At 39.0% G+C, this 27936-nt stretch overlaps 1 non-coding gene across 1 annotated transcript; it reads right to left on the reverse strand.

The window, feature by feature from the left end:
- Positions 1 to 4031: 4031 nt before the first annotated feature.
- LOC146936347 (small nucleolar RNA R71) lies at positions 4032 to 4138 on the reverse strand. Its single transcript, XR_015033796.1, has one exon. It is a non-coding gene; the product is annotated as a small nucleolar RNA R71 (small nucleolar RNA).
- Between the last annotated feature and the right edge of the window lie 23798 nt (positions 4139 to 27936).

Below are 27936 nucleotides of genomic sequence, written 5' to 3' on the forward strand. Positions count from 1 at the left end.
TTATCATCTTAGGCAATATCTAAGGTCTGTACACTAATTTTGCATCAATCTAAAATCGGTCTTAAACCTAATTCCCAATTCTCACCAAAACTCAACCTAATCATGCTAAATTCATTCTACAGAATTATACCCTTAATAATATTGAAAGTTAGTCTCACCCTTACCTGAACTGAGGATTTTACACCACATAACAAACTCGATGACGGCAATGAATCTAAGCGGCCCCTCCCTTCAACATAGCGACGACGCAGCAAGGTAATGTCACCGAAACTCTCGACGCGTAAAATTGGTCTTTGATGAATTTCAGTACCACCGGGTGTTTGGAAAAACGGGAAGAAAACAACAAGGACCAATACAATATAGGTTTGAAAATGATTTCTGTGGAATGAATTACCAACCGCTAAAAAAATGGAAGATTAAGGAAAATATGGAACTATGGAATTGATTTACCAAATCCAATGAAACTAGATCTCAAAATCACCAAGGGGAGAAGACATGGACGTAGCCTAATAAACAAATTAGTATTGGATCACTATGATTTCTAAGAGTGCGGCTCTGTTTGTCTTTCGGTTAACAGTGCAATAGGGATTGGATTTAGGTTAATATAGGTTGTGGTGACATGTGTGCGGCACCCTCGAATACTTTTCATGCTAAATATTTATAGCTAGGTTAGTGAATAGGTTACAGTTACATGAGTCAATCCCTTCTAACGCTCATTGCTTTGATCATCTCTTCTACCAATTAGGCTCATTCACCTGTATACACCTACTCATTTATTCTCTTCTCTCTTCACTTACTATAATATAAACTAATTTATTTTATTCACTCATAGCTAATATCATTCCAAAAATACTCATAGTAAACTACTATCATTTTTCTAAAACGATTAAAATAATAATCCAGAAATAAAATCTAACATTTTGTATTACTTTTAAATAAAATAAATACGTATAAATTTATCACACCCTAGCAACCACACATATAAGGAAAAATTATCAAGATATTACTAAGTCACGAATATAATGATTTATAAAATAAATAATTAAAGAAGATGATAGTTAGGAATAATTAAAATAAAATATGCACACAGTTCTTGTTAATTCACTCGATGTCACAATAATAGGTCACATACAGGTACAAATAAAATCACTTAAAATAATAACTAGAGATTTATATCATGCACATATATTTAGAAATATAGAAAATATATTATGGAAAATTTGGGATGTTACAGGCTCTCTTTTCTTGCTCAAGCAGTCGAGTGATCTCATACGGTATCTCTTCATCATCTTCCTCATCTTCAACTTCATATACAGGGAATTCAAAATTTGGAGGAACCATAGGGTCACTGTGTTCAACGGGTTTATTATGGTTCAATCTGCATAATATGATTGGGATGATTTTAGAAAAATGTTTTTCATGCAGATTTTTGAAATTAATAAGAAAATACAGATGTTTTGGTTTTTTCTAGCATTACCATTATTTCCAAGAAAAAGGCACTAAAAAGTACAAAAACAAAGAGTCGCGGGAAAGACGACAACTTTTATTGATAATGGCAATGCCGAAACAAACATGCCCTTACAAAGACATCACTTTGCCTTGGGCAGAGCGAAAGGATTGTTATTTTGAAAACAAAGAAAAACATGAGCAAAAAGACACATTACATGGAAGCATGCATGATTAAAGGAACATCAATGGCCTCCCAATTTCTCACGGTGCCTCCTGGTACAACAAACGTAGGCATATAACGACTTTCAGCAGCATCTTCAGCAATAGCATTAATAAACCCAGCACTATAGAAAGTTCCTGTTGAAACGCCTGAGGTCGGGGAGAACCCAAGGCCCTCTTTACGCTTGTTCTCCAAAATCTGTATCACTTTGCCCCAGCCAGCAGCTTGCCCTTCTTGAACAGCTTTCTGGGCGTCTTTCAATGAAGCCATACTAGCACTAGCTCTCCGGGGCTTTGCACCTTCAACAGTCAAGCCTTGAAATGACGTCCCTTCAGCGGACCCTGCTTTAACACAAGAGAAAGATGACACTTGGCTAACCAGATACGCTTCTTCACCATGTACAGTGACAAGCTTACCATTCCTCACAAACTTGAGCTTCTGGTGTAGAGTAGAAGTTACTGCCCCAACGTCGTGAATCCACGGTCTTCCGAGGAGACAACTGTAAGAAACATTGATGTCCATTGATGACATGCTGTCATTACGTAATTTTTAGGACTTATTGTGACATTTTGATAGAGTTCTCATGCAGTTTATACTGTTCTGGAGTGCAAAAAGCTTAAATATTGAAGTCTGTTCGAAGGAAATCGCGCCACGCCAATTTCAAGCCGTGCTGCGATTTTTGAAGCAAAATTACATCCTCCCTGTTTGAGGGAAATCGCGGCACGCCTATATACATGGCGCGACGCGATTTTGACGGGTCAGGCCCATGACTTCTATAAATACTGCACTCAATCTAAAAAACAAGGGTTACGATTTTGGAGAGCAAAGTGCGATTTTGAGACATCGGAGACGGCTAGAAGGGCGATTTCTTCAACCTTTTACCAATTCATGTATGTTTTAATTATTTCATTGATTATGCTATTTGTAAACTCGATTATAAGTAGCTAATTCTCTTAGAGATTAGATCCGAGATGAATCTTTGTAACCCTAATTGACACATGTTGCTGTGAAACTCTATTTTGTTTATGAATTCAATTCTAGTTTATTCAATTCAATTGTTCTTAATGCTTTTTATATCTTGATCACATATAACTTGATTTCGTGAGAATGAATGACCACTGACCATGGCTTTCAACTTAGACCTAATTGAATTGTTCTAATAAACAGGGTTAGTCTAGGAATAGATAATCGTTTGTTAGTGATAATAGGTTAACGTTCGGTAAAACCTTCAAGAATTATTAGACCACCTAAGGAATTAGGGGCTGTAGTTTAAGAAGAGGGTCCTAACTCAAGGGATTGATTAGGTCATTTTGTTAATCATCGTAAATTAGAAAAGGATTCATAACAAATAGGTGCAGTAGACCAATTAGGGGAACTTAGAGGATTCGACGGATCTGATCTCATCTTTCTCTCATATTTTCTTAATCAAATCTAATTTCTTTTATTTGATTTCGTAAAATCAAACCAAATCTTCTGCCTAGCGGCAAACTAAAAATAAACTTTACACATCCTAATTATATAACGCACTTGAATTATTGAAGTTAAAAACAGTCCTCGTGGGATCGATATTTTTACAACTTCGATAGTATTTGGTGCACTTGCCAAACGTCTATCAAGTTTTTGGCGCCGTTGCCGGGGACTGTTGAATTATTTCAACAAGGCAATTACGTTATAATTTAGGGTTTTTACAATTTAATTTTCTGTTTTTAATTTTTATTTTTCTGTTTTCATATTCACTTGATTACTTTGCGTTGTGCAGTGCTACTAAGGTATTTTGCTGTTTATGCGAGGTAAACAGAGCTCAGACGACTTAGAGTACGATCCGGAAATTGAAAGGACTGCTAGAGCACTTCGGAAAGCTGTCCGGTCGCAAAGGTTAGCTCAGTCCGTTCCACCGGGTGTTCGAGAACAAATACCGGAGCCACTCTCAACTGAATCTGAAACGATCTCTTCTCCTAAATCTGCAACTATGGAAGGAGAAGAAGTTGTACCACCGAGACCTAAGATAGGAGACTACGGATTAGCTACTCATCGCGGTCAACTGACCCATACTTTTCAACCAGCTAACCCCGTAGCTTTCGACATCAAGACAACTGTCCTCAACGGTTTGAGGGACAAGCAATTCGATGGGACTGAAGCTATGAGTCCTCATGAACACTTGAGCCGCTTTGCTGAAACTTGTGAGTTTTGTGTGCAACTAGCCACCGTGACGGAAGCACAAAAGAAACTAAGGCTATTTCCTTTCACCTTGACGGGAAGAGCAAAAGATTGGTTGCTAACAATACCAAACGGGACTGTCCAAACATGGGAAGAGTTAGAGCTGAAGTTCTTGGAGAAATATTTCCCTATGTCTAAGTATTGGGACAAGAAGATGGAGATCTCTAACTTCAAGCAAGGAGAAGGTGAATCATTGTATGATGCTTGGGAGCGATTCAATTTGCTTCTTAAGAGGTGCCCTAATCATGAGTTCACCGAGAAACAATATCTCCAAATCTTCACTGAGGGGGTAACACCAAACACTAGAATGTTCTTAGATGCTTCCGCGGGAGGTAGTCTCAAGAGCAAAACTGATCATGAAGTCCAAGCTTTAATTGAGAACATGGCTGGAAATGAGTATTAGGCTGAAGCTAAGAAGAAAGAAAGAGGAGTGTTTGAGGTGAGTGAACAAACTGCTATCCCTGCTAACCAAGCAGCTATGAACAAACAAATCGAAGCTCTAACTAAGGAGTTTCAAGGCTTCACTTTGGCTCATAAGCAACAACAAGTGGCTGCAATCAAGTGTGACTTATGTGGTGAAGAACATCCAAACGGTGAATGTGTTCCAGAAGGATCAAGTGAAGAAGCCAACTTCATGGGAGGTTATCAAAGGCAGAATCAATACTACAATTCAGGCATCAATAAGCATCCAAATATAAGCTACTCAAATAACAATGCTTTGAACTCTCAGATGCTCACTCCTCCTCAACAACAACAAAGGAAGCCATCAGCTCTTGAGGAAACTATGATGAACTTCATGAAGATGACTCAAGGCAACTTTAAAGAGATGAAGAAGAGTCAAGAAGCTGAAAGAAAGAACAATGAAGCTTCTAGAAAGATGCTTGAAACTCAACTGGGGCAATTAGCTAAGCAATTGGCTGAACAAAGTAAAGGCGGATTCTCAGGTAACACTAAAGACAACCCTAAGAATGAGTCTTGTAATGCTATTGAATTGAGGAGCAAAAAGGTTTTGACACCTTTAGTTCCAAAAGCTCCAAAGAAGGTTGATGAAGTAGTTGAGGTGGAGGAGAATTATGTAGTTGAAAAGAATGATGAGGATGTAGTTGAAAACGAAAGGAAGAAAAAAATAGAGGGAGAAAAAAGTGAGAAGTTAATTGATGAAGATTCAATCTTGAGGAAGACGAAGAGTCAAATATTGAAGGATGGAGACAAACCACAAGTTATTCCATCATACGTGAAGCTTCCATACCCTCACCTTTCAAAGAAGAAAGAAAAGGATGAAGGTCAATTCAAGAAGTTCATGCAACTTTTCTCACAACTTCAGGGGAATATTCCTTTCGGCGAAGCTCTTGATCAAATGCCGTTATATGCTAAGTTCATGAAAGACTTGTTGACTAAACGAAGGAAGCCTAAGGATGATGAGAACATTGCACTTTCTGAAAATTGTAGTGCTATTCTTCAAAAGAAGCTGCCACCTAAGCTGAAGGATCCTGGTGCTTTTACTATCCCTTGTTCAATTGGACCGGTAGACATTGGAAGAGCTTTATGTGACTTGGGAGCAAGTATCAACCTGATGCCTCTCTCAATGATGAAGAAGCTTAAGTATGGGGAACCAAAACCAACAAGAATGACCATTACTTTAGCTGATCGGTCAATCTCCTATCCTTTCGGTGTGCTTGAAGATGTGCTAGTCAAGGTTAATGACTTGGTGTTCCCAGCAGATTTCGTGGTCTTAGATATGGCTGAAGATGAAGACATGCCACTCATTCTAGGAAGACCTTTCCTTGCAACTGGTCGTGCTTTGATTGATGTTGAACGTGGAGAGTTAATGTTGAGTTTCCATAAGGAGCAGGTAGTTTTCAATATCTTTGAGGCAATGAAGAACCAAGATGAGAACCACAAGTGTTACCGGATTGACGTTGTTGAAGAAACAGTCGAAAAGAACTCCCTTGAATCTCAACCTATTCAACCTATGGAAGGAGAAATTGTTAAGCCTATTGAAAGTAAGGAAGTGGTTGAAGATGTTGGGGTGCAAGAGTGTGTTAAGAAACTTGAAGTAAGCACAGATCAAATGCAACAACAATCATCAGAAGACATCAGTGACAATAAGTATGGGGGATTTGGAAGTTGGAACAACATGCCTAAGACTACTTTCACTAATCCTTGTAGTGTGTTTGCTTATAAGAATATCCCCTTTGGAATGCATAATGGGCCGGCTACTTTTCAATGGTGTATGCTTTCTATCTTCTCTGATACAATAGAAAGAGTTAGGAGGTACTGTGACAAGCCTGTTGATGAAGCTGTGGATCTAAGGAAGTCTGGTGCACAAGGAACTTTCAAGGGTAAGGAACAAAAGCTGAAACGGTACCGTAAAGGAGGACTCCCAAACAATGAAGAGGGAGAGACATCAACTGATTCTTAGGGATTGTCATCAGTCAAGCTAGTGACGGTAAAGAAGCGCTGGGTGGTAGGCAACCCACTATTTATTTTTCAGGTATGATTTTATTGCTTTCAAAAACAAAAACACAAAAATATTTTTTCTTTTCTTTTAATACAAGGCAGGAAAGTTTTAAAAATTTGTTCAAGGATACCTCTTGCCAAGAAAATCATGCAAGGTACTGATGTCTTGCATGATTCTCTCCTAAAAAGTTTTTCAAAAATTCAAGGAACTCAGACATTTTTCAAGAAAACAAAATTTTTGGCCTGAGGAAGCAAAGAATGCTCCCTGTTTGACCAAAATCGCGCCGCGCCTATATATGGCCGCATCGCGATTTTCATGAGCAAACTGCCTAACCCCCTGTTTTAAGGAAATCGCGCCGCGCCTTGTATTTGGCCGCAGCGCGATTTTACTTGGAAGCTGCCCAACCGTTGCAAAAACTAGCCGTTACAAACCCACTATCTCCCAACCGTTGCAAAACTAGCCGTTACTAGCCATTGTAACACAAAATCGCGCCGCACCTTGCATTTTGGCGTGCCGCGATTTTGACCAAACAGACCTATAAATCCTTCACTGTTCATCATCATTTTCATTCCATTCTTCATACCTTTCTCTACCAAAAATTTCCCTAAACTTCCATTCACGAATTCTCCTCATTTTCATCTCCTTTTTCACTTCCTAAACATCATCTACCCACAATCCTATCATCAATCCAAACCGCCATCAAACCACCATCATTCCCAACTTTCCCAAACTTCACAAAACTTCCCTTTCACCATCTTCCTAAACCACAAATGGCCTCCAACCAAATAAACACCCGCTCAAAGAAAACTACCAACCCCAAACCATCCACAAGCAAATCCAAACGCCCTCGTGCCGCATCCAATCCACCCGAAAACGCCATCCATTTCATCAATGACCAAGCCCAAGAGTTCCATCAATCGATGAAGAGTTTCGAAGTCATAGGGGAGAGGAAGTTTGATTTCACAAAGCTTGTGAAATATCCTTTCTTTGAGTCTGAATTACGAAGGAGGGGGTGGACGAGGTTGAATGAGATGATCGATGAAGCAAACAACAAAACGGTGATCGTCTAATTCTTTGCAAATGCAAGGGTGTCCGATACACCCTTTCAATCTTTTGTTCGAGGAAAGTATATTGATTTCAGCCCAGATGCTCTCAATGCATGGCTGAATGTTCAAGCACCGGAGGAGTGTTGGGTTGAAAAATTTAGGAGGGAGAGATTTGCCATTACGGAGGATACATTTGATGAGATCATCACCACCATGTGTAGGCCTGGGTCGACTTGGAAAAAGTCCCGGATGCTTACCTATGCAGAGATGCTGCCGATACCCAAGGCGTGGGTGTCATATTTGGTCCAGACTCTTGAGAGTGCATCTTGCACTTCTGAAATTCCTCTCAAGAGGGTGCTTGCTGCCTATGCCATCATCAAGGAGCACCCTATAGATATTGGCCGCCTCTTGGCCAATAGTCTTCATGATCTAGCAACCGGAAACACCACACAATTGGGGCATGGGAGTCTAATTAATTGGTTGTGTGAGCAAGAGCTTGTGCCGACTTATGATAGTGATCTCAACACCAGCAATATGAAGCCAATCACGGACTCGGTAATGGATGGATTTGTGAAGAAATATGAGGGCTATATGAAGGAGAGAGAGAGGGAGGCAGCAAGGCAACAACAAATGGAGCAAGGAGGGAGTAGTAACCAAGGTTGTTATGCTCCTCTTCACCCAAAGCTTGAGGAATTCATGCATGTGCAAGCTAATTGGATGAATGAGACTTCGGACCAGCTGTGGGTGAACCGTCCTAGGTTCTCAGCTGCGTTTGCTGCGGAGGCTCAATTGTATATGGGTCCGATTAGTGGGTCTTATGAGAGGTTTGGAGGCTCCCGTGAGCGCATGGAGCAATATTTTACACATCAAGAAGAGTATGGTCTACGCATGAGGAGGGAAATCACTGATGATTTCAACGCCACCGAGCAAGATCAAGGGGATGGCATCTTTGAAGGATTGAGGACACCGGGGGCTGGACACTCGGATGATGATGTAAACATGGGCTGATCTACTGATGGATTAGCATTTTCTACTTTGTATTTTATTTTCAGTCATTTTTCTTTTGATGTATTTTCTTTATTTTCTTTTTAATGTCGAAGTCCAGTGAACTTATTTCCCTATTGTAATTGCTCCTACACTTGTTTATTATTAATGAATTTGTTTTGTTTCATGTGACCTATTCCAGTTTAGTAACAATTGTTTGATGAAACGGTATTCCAAAAGTTCTAAAGGAGGGGTGACTTGATTCAAAGGCGAAGTGTACGGCGTTGCTAGGTAGTCACATACTCCCAGAAATCTCAGCCATAAGGTTCATTGCCAAATTTGTTTTTCAATTTACTTATATTTAGATTAGTTTTCCATGCAACTACATTTCTAGAACTTGCATTGTTTCTCTATTATTGATTGGTCTTTGTCAATTACACACTGAGGCAAAAGTGCTTGGTCCTGTGAGCCTTTTTGAAGCCTACCCTGTTTTAATTTGTTGAATTTATCCTTTCTTAACCAATTGTGAGCCGGTAGGATTAGAACTTTTTGTTCGGTGACAAACTACATTACAAGCCTAGAGACTTTTAGGACTTGTCCCTTAATGTATTTTCTGAGTTAAGGCATTGTAGAATGTTGCTAAAGATTAAGTTTGGGGTTGCTTTTGGAATTTGCAACCAACTAAGTTTGGGGTAGGGGTACTAGAGAATAAGAGAACAAAAATGAAAGAAATATGAAATTGTCATGCAAAATACACACAAAAATGGTGTATCAAAAAAAAAAAAAGAAATTGTATGGTGAAAAAAGGGACAAAACATTGAAAATCCGAGTAACTTCAAACTCGATTGTCCCTAAATGTTAAAAATGTTCTCTAGTACCTTTGCATTGATTGTGTTTCCACAAGGTGAATGATTAAAGGATTGAATTTTGTGCTTTAATTTCCGTAGGAATGCCTAACTCAAATTTTGTGTAGCCTACTTATCCAAATATATCCCACCTTCACCTAAGCCCCGTTATAACCCTAAAGACCTCAAAAGTGTGTAATGATATTGACTTTGATTGATGTTTAGAAACTTTTCAAGCGTATGGTAATATGTAGACCTGCATGTCGACTGGTAGAACCCTATTTCATATTGATGCGTGGAGTTGTGAACTGGTGGATGCGAACAAGTCAAACTAGCTCATCTTTAGCTAGAAGGAGAATGAACTTTTGGGTACTATCGTTTTGTCAGGTAACTGTTATTTTACTGTCGTTTGTCACTGTTGCAAGCAAATTCCTTGAGGACAAGGAATGGTTTAAGTTTGGGGTTGTGATGACATGCTGTCATTACGTAATTTTTAGGACTTATTGTGACATTTTGATAGAGTTCTCATGCAATTTATACTGTTCTGGAGTGCAAAAAGCTTAAATATTGAAGTCTGTTCTAAGGAAATCGCGCCACGCCAATTTCAAGCCGTGCTGCGATTTTTGAAGCAAAATTACATCCTCCCTGTTTGAGGGAAATCGCGGCACGCCTATATACATGGCGCGGCACGATTTTGACGGGTCAGGCCCATGACTTCTATAAATACTGCACTCAATCTGAATAACAAGGGTTACGATTTTGGAGAGCAAAGTGCGATTTTGAGACATCGGAGACGGCTAGAAGGGCGATTTCTTCAACCTTTTACCAATTCATGTATGTTTTAATTATTTCATTGATTATGCTATTTGTAAACTCGATTATGAGTAGCTAAATCTCTTAGAGATTAGATCCGAGATGAATCTTTGTAACCCTAATTGACACATGTTGCTGTGAAACTCTATTTTGTTTATGAATTCAATTCTAGTTTATTCAATTCAATTGTTCTTAATGCTTTTTATATCTTGATCACATATTGATTTCGTGAGAATGAATGACCACTGACCATGGCTTTCAACTTAGACCTAATTGAATTGTTCTAATAAACAGGGTTAGTCTAGGAATAGATAATCGTTTGTTAGTGATAATAGGTTAACGTTCGGTAAAACCTTCAAGAATTATTAGACCACCTAAGGAATTAGGGGTTGTAGTTTAAGAAGAGGGTCCTAACTCAAGGGATTGATTAGGGCTATTTTGTTAATCATCGTAAATTAGAAAAGGATTCATAACAAATAGGTGCAGTAGACCAACTAGGGGAACTTAGAGGATTCGACGGATCTGATCTCATCTTTCTCTCATATTTTCTTAATCAAATCTAATTTCTTTTATTTGATTTCGTAAAATCAAACCAAATCTTCTGTCTAGCGGCAAACTAAAAATAAACTTTACACATCCTAATTATATAACGCAATTGAATTATTGAAGTTAAAAACAGTCCTCGTGGGATCGATATTTTTACTACTTCGATAGTATTTGGTGCACTTGCCAAACGTCTATCATCCATGACCTGGAAAGTGATCTGGAATGTCTCAGGACCAATGGTAATTGGTAGATCTACCTCTCCAAGAACATCTTTGCGAGATCCGTCAAAAGCCTTAACCAAATAACTGCTTCCCCTTAGAGAAATTCCATGATGACTCAACTGTCTCAATGTAGACTCAGGCATTACATTTAAGGATGATCCAGTGTCCACCAACACATTGGATATCATGTCAGACTTACAGTGCACTGAGATATGCAAAGCTAAGTTGTGGTATTTCCCTGCTTCGGGGAGCTCATCGTCACCAAACCCCAAGTTATTGCAAGCAGTAATGTTACCCACTATTCCATCGAACTGATCCACGGAGACTTCATGATCAACATAGGCCTGTTCCAGTACCTTCATTAACACTTTCCTGTGAGCTTTTGAGCTCAGGAGCAGAGACAAGATGGATATTTTTGACGGAGTTTGCAGCAGTTGGTCTACAATCTTATAATCGCTCTTTTTAATAAGCCTCAGAATTTCGTCCAGATTAGACTCTTTAATAGACTGGCCTGATGGGCTGGCGTTCTTGTCAACAGGAGGAGCAACTGGTGGAGTTACTGTGGCAACAGGTGTAACCACCTTCTTTTGGAACAAGGGTGGACGGACCTTTCCGCTTCTCAGAGTTGTAATTTCTTCAGCAACGTTACCAACCGTAGCTGGGGATTCCAGAGGCACTTCTACCCCATTCTCAATCATAGTTGCATCATACTTGTAAGGGATTTCCTTTGTAGAGGCATAAGATACCGGGCCAGGTAACCTAATTACTAAGGGTTCAACATTCCTTGCCTGTGGCACACCCCCAGCAGGAGAATCATGAAACACTGGCACAATCACACAAACATCACTGGCAATCAAGTGTTTGCTATCCATTAGGCTTTGTATATCACCTTGCACCACACAACAACCCATAGGATTTTGAAGACATTCTGAAAAAGGAGCATGATCGTGATTAAACAAAGAAGCTTGGCAAAGTTTGACATGTAGCGGCACCAAAGGAGTAGCAACATTACGGACATCTAAAGTGGGAGCCTCTCGAGGAACACGAACTCCTTCGAAAGCCTCGATCATGTTAACGACATCATGGTTTGGAAGTGGATTGTCAAGAACATGAGGAACACTATTTTCAAAAGTCAACCGTCCTCTGTCTATCAGATCCTTTACAACGTACTTCAGAGCGTAGCAACCTTCCACATCGTGGCCTTGAGCGCCCTGATGGAATTCACATGTGAGATCTTGTCAGAACCTGGGAGGCAATGGCGTAGGCGGAGGCTTGCCTGGTCTGGTGACGCAGTGGCCTTTAGCGAGTAGAGTTGGGAGCAGACCAGCATACCGCATTGGTATTGGTGGAAAATAAGTCTTGGGCCGAGGACCCTGTTGTTGCTGCTGTTGCTGTTGAGCAGGAGGCTGCTGTTGTACCTGCTGAGCGATGGCATTAACGGGCATTGGTGGTTGACCCGGTGGCAGAGGATATTGCTGGTAGAATGGTGGGAAGAAAGGATGTTGAGAGTACTGCATATATTGGTAGGGCAGAGGTAATTGAGCAGCAACTATAGACTGGTTACCAGATACCATCCCTACTTCGGATTCTTTCTTCTTATGGTGGCCATTACCATACTTCTTTGGCGCGCTAGCTGAGGACTCACTTTTTTCAAGAACAATGATACCTTCTCTGACAGCCTCCTCTAGACGAGTTCCCATAGTAACCATGTCGGAGAAATTATTTGGAGCAGAGACTATCATTCTTTCAACATATTCCTTCTTCAAAGTTTTCAGGTATGTCTGTGTCAGTTCTTCCTCATCGAGCCGAGGAGAAACACGGGCAGCTGCCCCTCTCCATCTCTGAGCATATTCACGGAAGGTTTCATCTGACGTCTGAGACAAAGACTTAAGGGAATCCCTATTCGGCTTCAAGCGGGTGTTAAACTCATAATGATCTTCAAAAGCAGCGGCGAGTTCTTCAAAAGTATGGATATTGTCTTTGCTCAAACCAGTGTACCAGTGTGCCGCATCTTCCATCAGGCTATCCTGGAAGCAGTGGATCATCAACGCATCATTATCTGCGTAGTTGGCCATCTTTCGGACGTACCGAATGACATGGCTATGTGGACAAGAAGATCCATTGTATTTGTCAAAATCTGGCACTTTGAACTTCTTAGGAACCTCAAATCGGGATACCAGGCATAGATCACGAGCCTTAGCAGAAACACCGTTCCCACGGTTAGCTTTGATCTCGCGGAGTTCTCCAGCTAGCTCTCTTAACTGTTCTCTCATAGCCTCCATTATAGGGTCTTGTCCATGCGGAGTGTCAACATCGATCACCTGTTGCACAGTGTGTACAACAGGATCGGTAACAACAGTAGTCACTTGAGGCATAGAGGTAGACGTAGAAGCAAAAGTTGTTGCAGGAATATGTCCTTGATGGGCAATACCAGAAATACCAGCCGCAGTATTAGGAGCATAGAAGGCTGAGAGTCCATAGGGACGCCCATTGGGCATGACAAAACGAGCATCAGAAGCCGCAGTAGACAGTGGGATAGATGGAATCATCTCAGTAGAAGCTGGGACAGATGTGGCTGCTTGTTCTTACGCAGCCATCAGAGTAGACATAGTGTCATGAGCCTTAGCCAAGTCTTCTTTCATAGCAGCCAATTCAGCGCGGAGCAGAGCATTTTCTTCTTCAAAGTTAGCCATGTTTCTTCTCTTGTATAATCTTGTTTGATGAACTCTATCTGGTTGGTGAATCTTGCGTGCACGACCACTTTTCAGACTGCGGCGGAAGAACCAGGAGTTAATGAGCACAAGGGAAGTTTTTTTGTGACCAATGAATGCATATGATGCATGAAATGTGTAGATGCATATGCCAAAAAGACTCTTTTTTTGTGTTATCGAAGGGTTTTAGATAAATTAGAAATTTGTAAACACCACTAAACAACTGAAACATCATAACCAGACGACACAATCAAACATCACAAGGTCTTACAAGATAATTCCCTTTGAAATGCTAAGCCAAGGGATAGACTCTGAAATGTAAAACAACAATAACAACTGGAAATAACAACAGGAAACAGAAATCCTCAAGCATAGGAAATGGAAGGATCATCCTCAGACTCAGACTCAGACTCGTAGCTGCAATATCGGGCATAGAAGTCACGGGCACCCCTAGCCCTCTTGGAGTCCCTCATAAGTAACTTATCCTTTTCTTCAATTTCTCTCCTAGCTTTAGCCAACTCCTTCTTCAATGTCAAAACCTCATGAGTCTTTTGTTCATCTTTTCCATCCAAAGTCATGATCAAATTCTCAGCCTCATAGTATCTAGCCTTCCACTGATGCTTCTCTCGGCTCTCCATAGCTAGATGCTCCTGATACATCTCTTGAGTAGGCACAGGTAAAGGCAAAGGCATGGATGGAGTAGATGCGGACACATATCTCATGGCGGGGTAAGGCATGCCAATCTTCTCAGCCTGGTTTATCACCCACTGAGTATAGGCCTCATGAGCAATACCAGATCTCACACCCATATGCTTCACCTCTTTCTTCTAAAGCTTGGACCAAGCCTTTATTAAATCTTCTCTTATTCCTATGGGAGCATTAGAGTAATGGAAGAAGTAAGGAGATGTAGCAAGATAGATAGGCTTCTCTTTCATCGGGAAACCAAATTGTCTCAAGGCGAGCTCCGGGTTATAGTTGATTCCACCCCGGGTACCAAGAAGAGGTACATTAAGAAACTTTCCACCACCGAAGATAATTTCTTTGACTCTAGCAGCGGGGGTGAGCCAAACCACTTCGTTAGGGGTGAGAGCCATGATCATCTGTGAAATAGTCCAATTCTCTGGATTATCATGGAAAGACTTCGGAAGGTGCGAAATAAACCACCTATAGAGGAGAGGTACACAGCAAAGAATGTTTCCACGACCCTTGCTAGATCGATCGTGAATAGCATGGTATGTGTCAGCTAGCAAAGTAGGAACCAGATTCTTGGAGTGGAAGATCATAGTGGCATTCATATCCACGAAGTCAACAAGATTTAGAGAGAGAATAAGCCCATAGATGAGTAGTGCAAGAATAGCCTCAAGAGTGTCCTGACAAGTAGTTTTGAGGTTGGCTTTTTCAAGTAGATACTTCGAAGTAAATCCTCGGATGTGAGCCTTAGTGACAAGATTCTTGGAAACATCGGAGGTCTTGAGATAGAGATCACAGGCAATAACCAAAGGAGTAGGGGGATGCTCAAGACCCGTGAAAGGTACCCCCTTAGCAATAGATAGATCCATCAAGCAAGAATAAGCCTCGAGTGTGGGCACTAACTGAAAGTCGGGAAAAGTGAAGCACCGATAGTCCTGATCATAAAACTGCACTAGAGTGTGTACAAGCTTCTCATCCACATTAGTCCGGAGAAGAGTAAGTAAATCCCCGTAACGACGTCGGAAACCGGTTGGATCCTTGATCTTGAGTGCCAAATCTCTCAAACTAGCCAAATCCACCTCCTTGAACTTGTAGGACTTAGTCTTTCCCATTCCTACAATGTTTACAAATTCAATTTGTCTAAGCCCTTCGATAAATGCGTGGAAAAAAGTTTATGCATGTATGCATGTATGCATGATCACATTCAAGTACAGAGAAAACATGGTGGGTTGAGATTCAAAGTCAAGGAGTCACGGGTGAACACGGTGTCCGGTGAATCTAGGGCTTTGGATAATAGTAACCGGGTTCTAAAAAGTTCCCAAGTCGCAACCTCTCCGACGTATATCATGGTGCCACGAGACAAACACTCGCTCCATGATTATGCGTAAGAAGGTCTAACTTGAGTGTAGTATCGCATGTCGACTAAAAGTCGAGACAACACTCGGTTTAGCCTCCGCACTACGTCCTAGAATATGGCCATGGATGGGTTCGGTTATCTACGGTTCATAGCGTCATAGAACAATTAGAAGTAAAGTGCCTAAACGCGACGACAACATCACCCCCAAAATGCCTCAGCTATGTGGGATTGATCGCATAATCCAAAACACGAGGCAACCCCCAGAATGAATTGTCGATTATATCCCTCCTAAATCCTAAGTTCACTCAGCCCGGGTGTAGGACTTTTCTAAGTATCGTGATTCCTAAGCATACATCTAAAGCATACATTCCCTAAGCATACATCTAAAGTATCCATGTGATGTGTGTGCATGTGTCGGTGCTTGTGTTGGTGTACATCATTAGAGTCCATTGTCCTTTACATTGGCCTAGTTTACATTCTATGGTCTTGCAAGAAATTAAAATTGCATGAAGTAAAATACACCACCCTAGGTTTTACATTCTAAGTCTTGGCATGAGAATTAAAGTGCAAGAAATGAAACTAAAGTTGAAGGATGAAATATGCTTATGGAATATATGAAACATGAGATGAAAATGTTAGTAGCATAAGATATAGAGCAAGTAAAAGCTATCATAACAAAAGTAAGAAAATTGACATAAAAACAAGCAAAAATAATGTGAAATAGACCTAAAAATTCATCACCAATGCAAGGTTTGAATATGACCTATAATCCCCATATTTCAAAGAGTTCCCAAAGAGTTTCAATTCAGTTTTCACAAAGAGGATTAAAGGAATACACTCTACCAAGCATCTAAGACCAAAGTTAGGCAAATTCCACATTATTTATTCACAAACAAAACTCGAAAAGCAAGCAACCAAACATCACATGCACATATTCAGTAAAACACATTCAAACAGTAGTAAAAAACTTCGTAAAACCATATATCATGAACCACAAACATTTATCAAGAATTGGAATTAAATCATGCAATTTTCATGGATTTTTAACATGGAATTCAAATAATAAAGCAAGAAAAATGCCATAATATTTTTTATCAGGTTTTAACATGTAACTCTATCACAAAAATATCAAGAAAATTGTCAAGAACACGTAGAAATTTTTTAGGAATTTTATTATGAATTTTTAGGCAAAGCAGGGGGTCCAAAGAGCAAATAGCAGTGTGAGAATAGCACAAACATAGCTAGAAAACGAAATCCAATCAACCAGAGGCCCATGCCCAAGATCCTGTATGGATCTGGACTATCCAAACGCATCAGGAGCATTGGATTGATCCAGATCCTCCTAACCCTAGATCTAACGGTGATGAGGCAACCTAGAGGCTTATATAAGCCTCTCTCCAACGTTTCCTTCATTTCCTTTCTCCTTTCTCTCTCTAACTTCTCTCCTAGTGAGAGAAGCTCTGCAATCTCTCTTCTTCTCCGATCACCTTCACCGCCGGTTTCTGCAATGAAACGGCTGGAGAAGATGAAGATTCATCGCAATCTTCATCGTCACCGCCGTGAATTCCAGATTTCGGCGAGACCTTGACAACTCCGATCTACATGGATCTAAACCCTAACTTGCTCTATTTTTCATGCTGATTACGAATCTGAACTTAGTTTTACAAAATAAACGGTGAATCTTCGTAGATCTACATTTTAGGGTTCAGTTTTCAATCTTTTTCAATCTTTTTAAATCTTTGAAAGAACAAGTCTCAGAACTTGTTAATCTGCTTCGATTCATCGTTTATATGTGTTAATAGACCTTCGTTGAGCTTTTGCAATGAAAACGAAGAAGTTTTTGTGAAGTTACCTGAGTTAATCGGAGATTCGAACAAAGATTTCGCTAGAGAACTTCGTAACTGCTTCTGATTCTTCTGGTAAGTTTTAACCGAAAATAAATCGGTGTTCTTCTCTTCTTCTTCTTCGCTGGTTCAAAACTTGCTTCGATTCTTTCTTCTTCTCACTTCTCTCACTGTGATCGTACAAATTCGTTGAATTTGTACTTGAATTGCAGTTATTCCAGTTCGATGATGAAGATTCACCTTTGAATCTCTGAGAACTGCAATGAATTTGCTTCAATTCGATTCAATTTTTGGTTCTGGAAATCTAGGGTTTGATGAATGTTCTTGGTGATTTTCTGAAACGGTTAGGGTTTTGATCTAACTGAATGGAGAGAGAAAGCTTCTTTCTGTTTCTGTGATTTGATGAGTTGGGGTGTAATGAATGGTGTTGTTGGCACTGTGCATTGATGATGTGTCGTATTTATAGCTGACATGTGTGATATCTGAACCAATAGCTTGCTGACACCTGTACTGGACTTGTTTGGCTCGGCCTTGGACTAATTTTGGACTTGGGACTTTTTTGCAATTTTTGAAAGTTAAGGGACCAATCTGCAATTAATAAAAAATGGACTGGACTGCAATTTTTAAGACGAAATGACTAAAATGTAAACTGAAAAAGACTTTAAAAGGAAAATAAATGGAAGAAAGGACTAAAATGCAATTTTTAAAATCTTGAAGGACTGAAATGCAATTAATAATAAAATTGGAATAAAATTGGTAAATTGGAAAAAACGTAAAGTGAAACCAATAAAAAACACAAAAAGGACTAAAATGAACCAACTACATAAATGAGGTACTTCAAAGTAACCTCTCTCTGCAAAATTTTGTGTGAAATGACCAAAATGCCCCTAGGGACTAAAACGACTCAAAATGACTCAAATGCAATTTTTAAAATGGGTTTTTAACAGGGAATTAAAGCAAGAGTTCATACAAGCAAATTAAAAAGACTCAGAGACAATTTTTTAGGGATTAAAAGGAGTTTTAACACAGGAAATGACTAAAATGCCCTCAGGGACTAAATTGGCCCAAAATGACTCAGATGCAATCTTTGAAATGGATTTTAACATGGAATAGAAACAAGGACTTATACAAACAAATTGAAAAAACTCAGAGACAAATTTCAAGGACTAGAATAAGTTTGAATGCAGGAAATGACTAAAATACCCTTTTTATGAATTTTGCAAATAACATTGAAATAAAATGCAGAGAAAGATGCAATTGATCAGAGACATTTTCAAATAAATTGGAATGCAAGAAAGACCCTTTGGATGGTTTAAAATGCAAGAAAACATAGACAAATTTACAATTGAAATTTTTTCAAAACAAAGGCAATAAAACATGCAGCTAAAACATAGTAAAATATCAGGGTAAACAATATCGAATTGGCAATCTCTCAAGAGTAATAGACACATATCAGAGATGGAAAAATATTTTGAGCAAGTATTTTTAGGTCCAAAATTAGGGTATAACACTTGCCATCCAATCTGTTTATCTGAAACAAATAAGGATTGAGATGAGACATAATGTCTCAGTGAGTTCCCCTAAATCCTAGGCTATAGGTAACCTCAGGGGAAACCTACGGTCACCACGTGTCTACAATACAACCTGACGGTTGATTATACGTATGTGCTCATGCTTTCCTAGACGGTAGTGCATGCTAGACCCGTCATAGGTTCATCTTACTTGTTAAAGGCTTCACTTCCTATACGTGTCATGGCGGTCAACGGGAAATCCAAAACCGCATTGCCAAGAATACGCTCTATGTATCGAGGCCTAAACATAACATAGTCATGGCACGATTCTAAACCTGACGATTAGGGGAAACCTAAGATCGTCATCAGTATTATCTTCTTTCTTGTTCTATACTTAACTTGTACTTGTCTAAAGCATAGTCGTGCATGAAATCATAATCATAATTATAGCATACACGATCGTACATAAGTTCATTCATTATGTTAGTGTTGAACAAACATTCATTATCTTGATTCATTTTACGGAGAGCCCCTGGTGGAGTAACCCCAAGAACAATCCCATATATGACCGATGAAAACCTAGCAAGGGTACATCGGACTCCCTCGGTGTCGAGCGGTCCCTTACGGCTTAAATCGTTCCCCTTGGTTCGAGAACCTCTCGTATCCCCCTGACATGGATAACAAGAGACACGAGCATCGACATGCGGTTATAATCTTAGTCTTATCATCGTGAAAGATTAAACCTATTCATGCTTACATGTTTACCTCGGAACCTTGATCGATCCAATTAGCGGTAAACTCATACTTGTTCATGTACATACTAATTCATGGTGGAGAGATTAACTAGTCAATCCACGGTTAATCATGCTTGCTATACCGTTATAGCTCATGTGCGAAGAGATTACACTTCACGTCTTATCATTCTAGGGATTCTTGCTTAACATGCTAGTTCTCGACAATTATGTTAAGGCTCTAGTTTTTCCCTTGCTTAATGAATAACTTGCTACCCCAAAACATATCGTATCATATCATTCCCTCATGTGCCTTGCATTAATAAGCATGTTAAATACTTGCCTCATCGTTGATAAAACCTCTTTAAAAGATCATCATATAGGACCTTGGTTTGAGGGGTTCATTTTCATAAAAGTACCACAGGGAAAACCCCACGCGAAAACTGCCAAAAACTGCCCGAAACGAGCCAACAACACACTTTGGTGTTGTCAGCTCGCCATGGTGAGTTGGTGGCGAGTTACCACTCGCTGTGCCGAGTTGGAAGCGAGCAGGACCCCCTGTTCTGACTTCTAGCTCGCCTTGCGAGCTACCAGCTCGCTGTGGCGAGTTAGGACAGTCCAGCACTTGTAAAAATGGTGTTTTTGGCTCGAAAACCTCAAAACCAAGTGTCCCTAAGCATATTTGAACATATTTGATCATAGAATACTTGTAAACTCTCATATGGCAAGTATTAACATGTTTAGTAAGCATGGTAAGAAAAGGGGCAACTAATCACATACTTAAACCCTAAAATTTTCATGTTATTCTATGTGGCATAAACATAATCCCAATGGTAAGGAATTCTATCTATGGAACTCACCTAACAAGTTCTTGAAGCATCACCAAGTTTCTAGCTCAAGTAAGCCAAAACCCTAGTTTTGATCCACTTGCTTCCTTTGCTCAAACCAATCCATCTTGATGTTCTTTCTTGCAAACTAAGGCATTATGATCCTTGTTGATCACCAATCTTTAAGTCATACTCCAACTCAAAGCTTCTACATCAAAACCCTAATCTCAAAAGAATCTCTAGGTGAGGAAGAATAGTGATATCATTCCATTCCAAGCTTCATATTAGTTCTTGATCAAGGTAAAACCATGACATAAACAAGTTCTTGCTCCCACTTTACCAAATATCAAAACCTAGCCTCTTAAACTTATCTTGGTGAGGAGAAGAAGTAGTGAAATCACCCAAAGCTTCTAGTTGTTCTTGAGATAGGAGAAGAAGAAAACCATGATGAATGATCCATCTCGAACCTAAGAATCCAAGAAGGGAGAAGTTTGCAAGCTTGATGATGGGTGGGAGAGAAAGAAAGGGCCGATGGTTAGAGAGAAGGGAGAGCACAACTCTTTTCTCTAACCTAGAGAGAGAAAGAAGATAAGAAAGTGAGATATTTTGGTCCATACCCAAATAAATATCCTTGGAACGTGCCATTACCAATATACCCTTGCCTCATGCGTGTTAAATCCGACACTGATACTTTATCCATATTAAGCTGACATACCATAATAAATATTTCCATTAACTTACTGTCCATGAGCTTTAATCCTCTGGCACGATCGATTGGTAATATTTCGATACCGACAGGCGGGATATTACATTCTACCCCCTTAAAGAAATTTCATCCTCGAAATTTAGAGATCACCTACCAATCATCATAATAAATCCTTACCGTCTTTTGTCTAAGTCATACATATTCTAATCATACATTCTCAAGGAGTTCATCGTATAACTTTCTCATCAAATAGAGTTATTGTCTCGGATTCTTATCTTATCCGCTTACATAAACCTTTCATCTAAGTAACTCATCATTAACTTGAACACTCAGGATTTGCCTTTCAACTGGGGTCCTACCGAAAACCAGGTTTGCCCTGCAGTGCTTACTTGCATTTGAAACATTTTATCATGCATACATAATCTTTCTTACTACACCTTACGACTTATGCCTCTTACTTATGTTATTCATCTAGACGACTCCACAAATCTCTTATTTCTCTTCAAAGCTTTAGGAAATCTTTCGATCTCATTACGATCTCATTGCGCCCGAATTAAAGGGTAACTCATATAGCTTGACATGTAGAAGCAAAATCAATTACGCCGATTCACTTGATAATCTAATAACCAACTTGTGGGTCACATACTCTTAAGACTTTCTACTAGGTTCATTTGCACTTGCATCAAACACTCTTAACACAAATCCGTGTATCCCGTATGATATTTGTTTCATACAGACATTGTTGTTTCCATAACGTGTGCATACTTTCAAGTGCCGCTTCTTGTTAAATGATAACGATATGTGTTCTAGCATCTTGCTTTAAGAAATTTCTTAAACATTGATATACGGGTTGTTGGAACGAATAGATACATGACTAAAAGATTTATCATTTAAAACAGGACGAGTTTCTTGATGACATCTTGTCATTACGTAATTTTATATGTATTTTAGCACAAAAATGGAGTTCACAAGGAGACTTATGCAGCAAAAGAGCAGAAAAACTGAAGAAAATACAAAGAAAGAAAACGTGTCACGATTTATCAGAAACGTGACACGATTTAAGAGCTTCAGAAAGGTTTGGTTCGACATTATGAAAACGTGTCACGATTGGTAAAACGTGACACGATTTGGTGAAGCCCTAATTCAGTTTCTTGCTCCAGAAGGTAAAAACGTGTCACGATTCACTTAAAACGTGACACGATTTGGGCGATTTTCTGTGCCTATTTATGCTGAAGTCTATTCCAAAAACAAGGGTTACGAATTCTAGAGAGCCAAGTGCGATTTTGCAACTGCAAGGAAGACCAGGATGACGATTTCTTCATCTTCCAACCACTTTGTGTATGTTTTATTACCTCTAATGATTATGTTATTTGTAAACACTATTATGAGTAGCTAAATCCATTAGAGGTTAGGTCTGAGATGATTCGTTGTAACCCTAATTGAGATATTATGTTGTGAAACTCTATTTATTGTGAATGATATTCTAGTCTTTATTCAATTCAATTGTTCTTAATGCTTTTTATATCCTGATCAAATATAAATATGATTTTGTGAGAATGAATGACTACTGACCATAGCTTTCTACTTAGACCTATTGAATTGTTCTAATAAACATGGTTAGTCTAGGAATGGATAATCGTTTATTAGTGATATTAGGTTAACGTGCTTTAAACCTTCGAAGATTATTAGACCACCTAAGGGATTAGGGGCTGTAGTTTAAGAAGAGGGTCCTAACTCAAGGGATTGATTAGGACTATTTTGTTAACTATCGTGGGATTAGAAGATCATTCATACGAATAGGTGCAACATAACAATTAGGGGAACATAGATGATTCGATAGACCTAAACTCATCTCTCTCTTATTCTTGAAAACCAATTTATTTTTAGCAATTACTTTTATGCAATCAAACCAATCTACTGCCTAGTGGCAAATCATAATACCCTTTATACATCCTAAAATACAACGTGGTTGAATTATTGAGATTAAAAACAGTCCTCGTGGGATCGATATTTTTACTACTTCGATAGTATTTGGTGCACTTGCCAGAGATCTATCATTTCTATATTTTGAAAAGATTTTCAACTCGCCTTAAACTTGTTTATAAAAAGTTGGTCCTGAAATTTGTACGTCTTAAGTGAGTTTACTTACTTACGACGTACCTCTTCAGTTTCGATAATGTAAAATTTCATGTTTTAAAATAAGCATCGTTCCCATGTTCCTTAATACCAATTTTAGCTTTAAAAGTTAAAATACCATGGCTTGACATATCTTACCAAGTATCGTTTTCACTCAACAAGTGTTGCATACGGGGGTATGAATCTCATTGTACAAAACTCATGAGTTGCGTCTCCTTCGTGATAACATGCTTAACTTCGAAGGTGGATTCTTCCCTTCTAACTGATATACATATTTCAGACACATACTTCAGTCACACATTAATGCATAGCATAAACCATAGAAGATCCTTGACCCACTTGACGTTAACTTGTTCCTCTTCACTAGGAACACTAAACTTGCATCTTCAAAATATCTTGCTCGGACATTGCTTGAGTGTTACCACCTTTTCCGAATACCAGTCATCATACTTGATACTTCGATCGTTACTTTGAGTCACAAGAGGAGACCTTCTGAATCTTACTTGTATTCAATATCGCCGATTGAAGTAACCTGATTAATTCTTATGTAGTGACTCTAGTCTTTCACATCTTACCTAAGTGAAGATACAATCCTTTATACTTTTACTTTAACCAAACTGACTGTATAATCATCATTACTTACTTATCATATCGAGAACTCCTCACTCGTCTTATGATGCTTTTTTTTCTAAATTTGTGTTACCAACCGAACATTCTTCACGAGGATTCATATATACCAAAATTCCATGTTCCGTGATCACTGATTAACTTCCGTGGCGCTACTCTGATTCCCACCAGTTGGCTTAAACCAGTTCTCTAATCCGTTGAGATGAGTGGAACTTCACATTCCTGTTCACCACTTGTTTGCTAACTTCTTGAATTATTCTTAAGATCTTCTATGTTGTAACCAACTTCACAACCTTACACTTACTACTACTTGTAAGATTAAAACTCACGATAAACCTATCGTATACTCATATTACTTTACTTGGGGATAAACCTTACATTCTTGCTGGTTGGGTTTACCTGCTGAGGTATACATATCATAATTGAACTTGTTTCTGAGCAATCTCGAATTCTTATAGGAGAATCTTCTTGTACTTGGACATACCTTCCTTGAACATCTAACCTTGTACCTTCGCATTCCTCGCATACTATATTTTGCTCAATCGTACTGATGCTTGCTCGTTGATTTCTCCTTTAAAGAAAACTTCATAAATTAGCACACGGGTCATTGACATTGAGGATTTTCCACTATAAATATATATATAAACATATACCGAACATAGGTCTTAGTCGTTACTCTAAAATCATAGAACGAGTTGATAACACATATGTGTCATCAAATCTTTTGTTCTAGTGAGTTTAGCCCACTCAACGCGAGTCGTAACAACTGATACCTACAATACTTCGTTTTGAATTTCAAAAATATCAACTTCAATCACCCATATGCATATATCTTTCTCAACTCAGGTAAACTTTATGATTTATCATGATAACGAGCCTTAGCAAGTCAATTAAGCAAAACATAGGTTTGAGAAATACTCATAATTCTACCTAATCCGAGAACCTTGTGATTTCATATAACTCTGCATCACGTTAACTTCTTACTTCATGCCTTTATATCTATGACGTTCATTCTAAATACCAGTACCTTTAAACTCTTGGTCCAAACTCCTTCTAAATACCATTAACTTCCATAGTTACCTTAAACCGACTCGATTTCATTAATGATTGCCCATGCCTTTTCCTTTGCAAACCTTAGGATATGATATGCATTCGTTACTTGATGTCATAAAGGTTTTCGTCGCGTAAAGATTATGATGACAACCCCCCAATAGTTACTATAGACCTTAGAGACGAACTGACAGTTTTTTGGAAAAACTGAAAATTTCGCCCCAGGTTCGCTATTGGCGAGTTTCTTCAGCTCAATTTTCCGAAAAACATTCTTTGCATAAAAATTCTTATTTCTCAAGTAATCCAATGCACGTCAGTCATTCCTAACATCTTAAAATATTCTATATTATATACATGGCAACATCAACTTAATTCGATACAATTCTCGGTACGTCGGAAATTAATGCCTTAATCCTGATAACATAAAACTTTCACTCTGAATATACAAGTCCATAACTTCAATCACATATTGCTATTCCTGAGAGCCTACTAACTCCGTCAACATATGTCGACTTCTCCCTATCTTGTAGCCTTGCACTGATGTTTCAGAATTCAATTCCTTTCCATACCATAAATTTGTATCAGCAACAACTCTTACCGAAGATTTCGGTCGTACTTAGATCCAACTTCTTCACTCACAGGTACACAAGGTATCATTAACATCTTACCCGACATTGTCGGAACGTTCCTTATTAACATTGCCTTACATTCCTGGAGGATTCACACTTCTACTTGCTTAGTTCACCGACCACCTTTTAGCACGATCAACTTCTTACTAATACTTATCCCGAGTTCTTACTTATGAGTTCACACTTCTGGTGCATCTTCATCACATACTTCGTTCCTCCAGGGTCCTATTCAGCTCTTAGGCGTCCGTTCTAATCGTTGAATGCTAAATTGAGTTGATCAGGCTCAACTAACAACAACAACTAGAACATTTACCCGGAACCCAATGGTCCCACTACCTTCGTTGTAACTTAATGACACAAGGCACGATTTCAATCGACCTGCTCTGATACCAAATGTGACACTCATACTAAACATATCTAGAAAGTTTAGCACCTGCGTTATTTTTAGTACTGGATACATTAAAATATACAACAGTAAAACTTCTAATGAATATTATTTACAACAACATACATTTGTACAATGATAATACTACTCATCTTTTCTAAAGTATAACAAATACATCCTTGAGATCCATAACCTCCTGCTGAGGGTACGAACGATCACTTGTTGAAACATCCATTCGGCTACTAGCTTGCCATCCAACCTGTTTATCTAAAACAAATAAGGATTAGGATGAGACATAATGTCTCAGTGAGTTCCCCTAAATCCTACGCTATAGGTAACCTCAGGGGAAACCTACGGTCACCACGTGTCTACAATACAACCTGACGGTTGATTATACGTGTGTGGTCATGCTTTCCTAGACGGTAGTGCATGCTAGACCCGTCATAGGTTCTTCTTACTTGTTAAAGGCTTCACTTCCTATATGTGTCATGGCGGTCAAGGGGAAATCTAAAACCGCATTGCCAAGAATACGCTCTATGTATCGAGGCCTAAACATAACATAGTCATGGCACGATTCTAAACCGGACGATTAGGGGAAACCTAAGATAGTCATCGGTATTATCTTCTTTCTTGTTCTGTACTTAACTTGTACATGTCTAAAGCATAATTGTGCATGAAATCATAATCATAATTATAACATACATGATCGTACATAAGTTCATTCATTATGTTAGCGTTGAACAAACATTCATTATCTTGATTCATTTTACGGAGAGCCCCGGGTGGAGTAACCCCGAGATACATGACCGATGAAAACTGTCATACCCCAATTTTTGACCTAAGACACCACTGACACATGTCACCTGACCCTGATCGGACCATGTGTTTCAGTTAAAAATTCGGCAGAGAGGTATTTTAAAATACCTCGTTTGGTTCCGAGTTGGGCCCTCTTCTCTCAATTTTTATTTTATTTTATAATTTAAGTTTGCATCTTTTATTAAACTCTAATTCTATTTTTATTTTATACTTTATTCAATTCTTTTATTTTCTTTTGAGTCACGTCCAAATAGGTCCAATTTTCTTTATGTTAGTAAGTCCAAAATTTTGTCCAATAATGCTCAACCCACACGCATGTTCATATCACATATCCAGTATGCTTCATTTTTTCCATCCCAATCCAAAGCAAACAAGCTGTTCCTAACCTTATCAATCCATAACAATATCTGCTTTTTCTCCTCCCCAAGTTACTGGTTTTCGGCACTTCTCCAACAGACCCTAAGCTCCAATCCCTTTGCTATAAATAAGCCTGTAAACTACACAATTGGGGGGAGCCGAAATTCAACTCATAAACCTGCAAAAAATATCAAATCGCAAAACAGCCAAAACCAATTCATCACAACCAACAGTTCCAATCAACACATAAACCCAAGCCCTTTCAACACCCAGTGTTCATCAGTCACAAAAATCACAACCGTATAATATTGCAAAAACTGTAAATCTAGCAGTGAACAAACCCAGCCGTTTACGAACCATACCAGACACCAATTCCTCAAATCGCCACAAACACATAACCCACAAAAGGTAACCACACAAAGTTTCCCGTCGACGGGCCCAACCGGCATTCAAGCATCACCAACTCGACAACGTCAAACACCAGAAATGGACCAACACAACAGCCACGCAACCAGAGTCGTACAATCATACACACAGAACAACAACCAACGGGCGGCAGCACTGCACGGATTCAAGTCCGATTCGAAATCAAGAACCAAAGGTATGATCTTTTAGATCTATTTTTTTAATTGTTTCAAAGCTTTTTTGGGAAATTGGTTTAGAATAAAAAAATCAAATAGAAATGAGTAGAAGGAGTTTGAACAAAAAAAAATAATAAAAAGAAGAAGAAAGGGAAATGAGGAAGAAACACGGCGAG

This window comes from Medicago sativa, chromosome 3 (assembly GCF_051527215.1).
Source record: "Medicago sativa cultivar Bolivia chromosome 3, Bolivia_mono, whole genome shotgun sequence".
Taxonomy (NCBI): domain Eukaryota; kingdom Viridiplantae; phylum Streptophyta; class Magnoliopsida; order Fabales; family Fabaceae; genus Medicago; species Medicago sativa.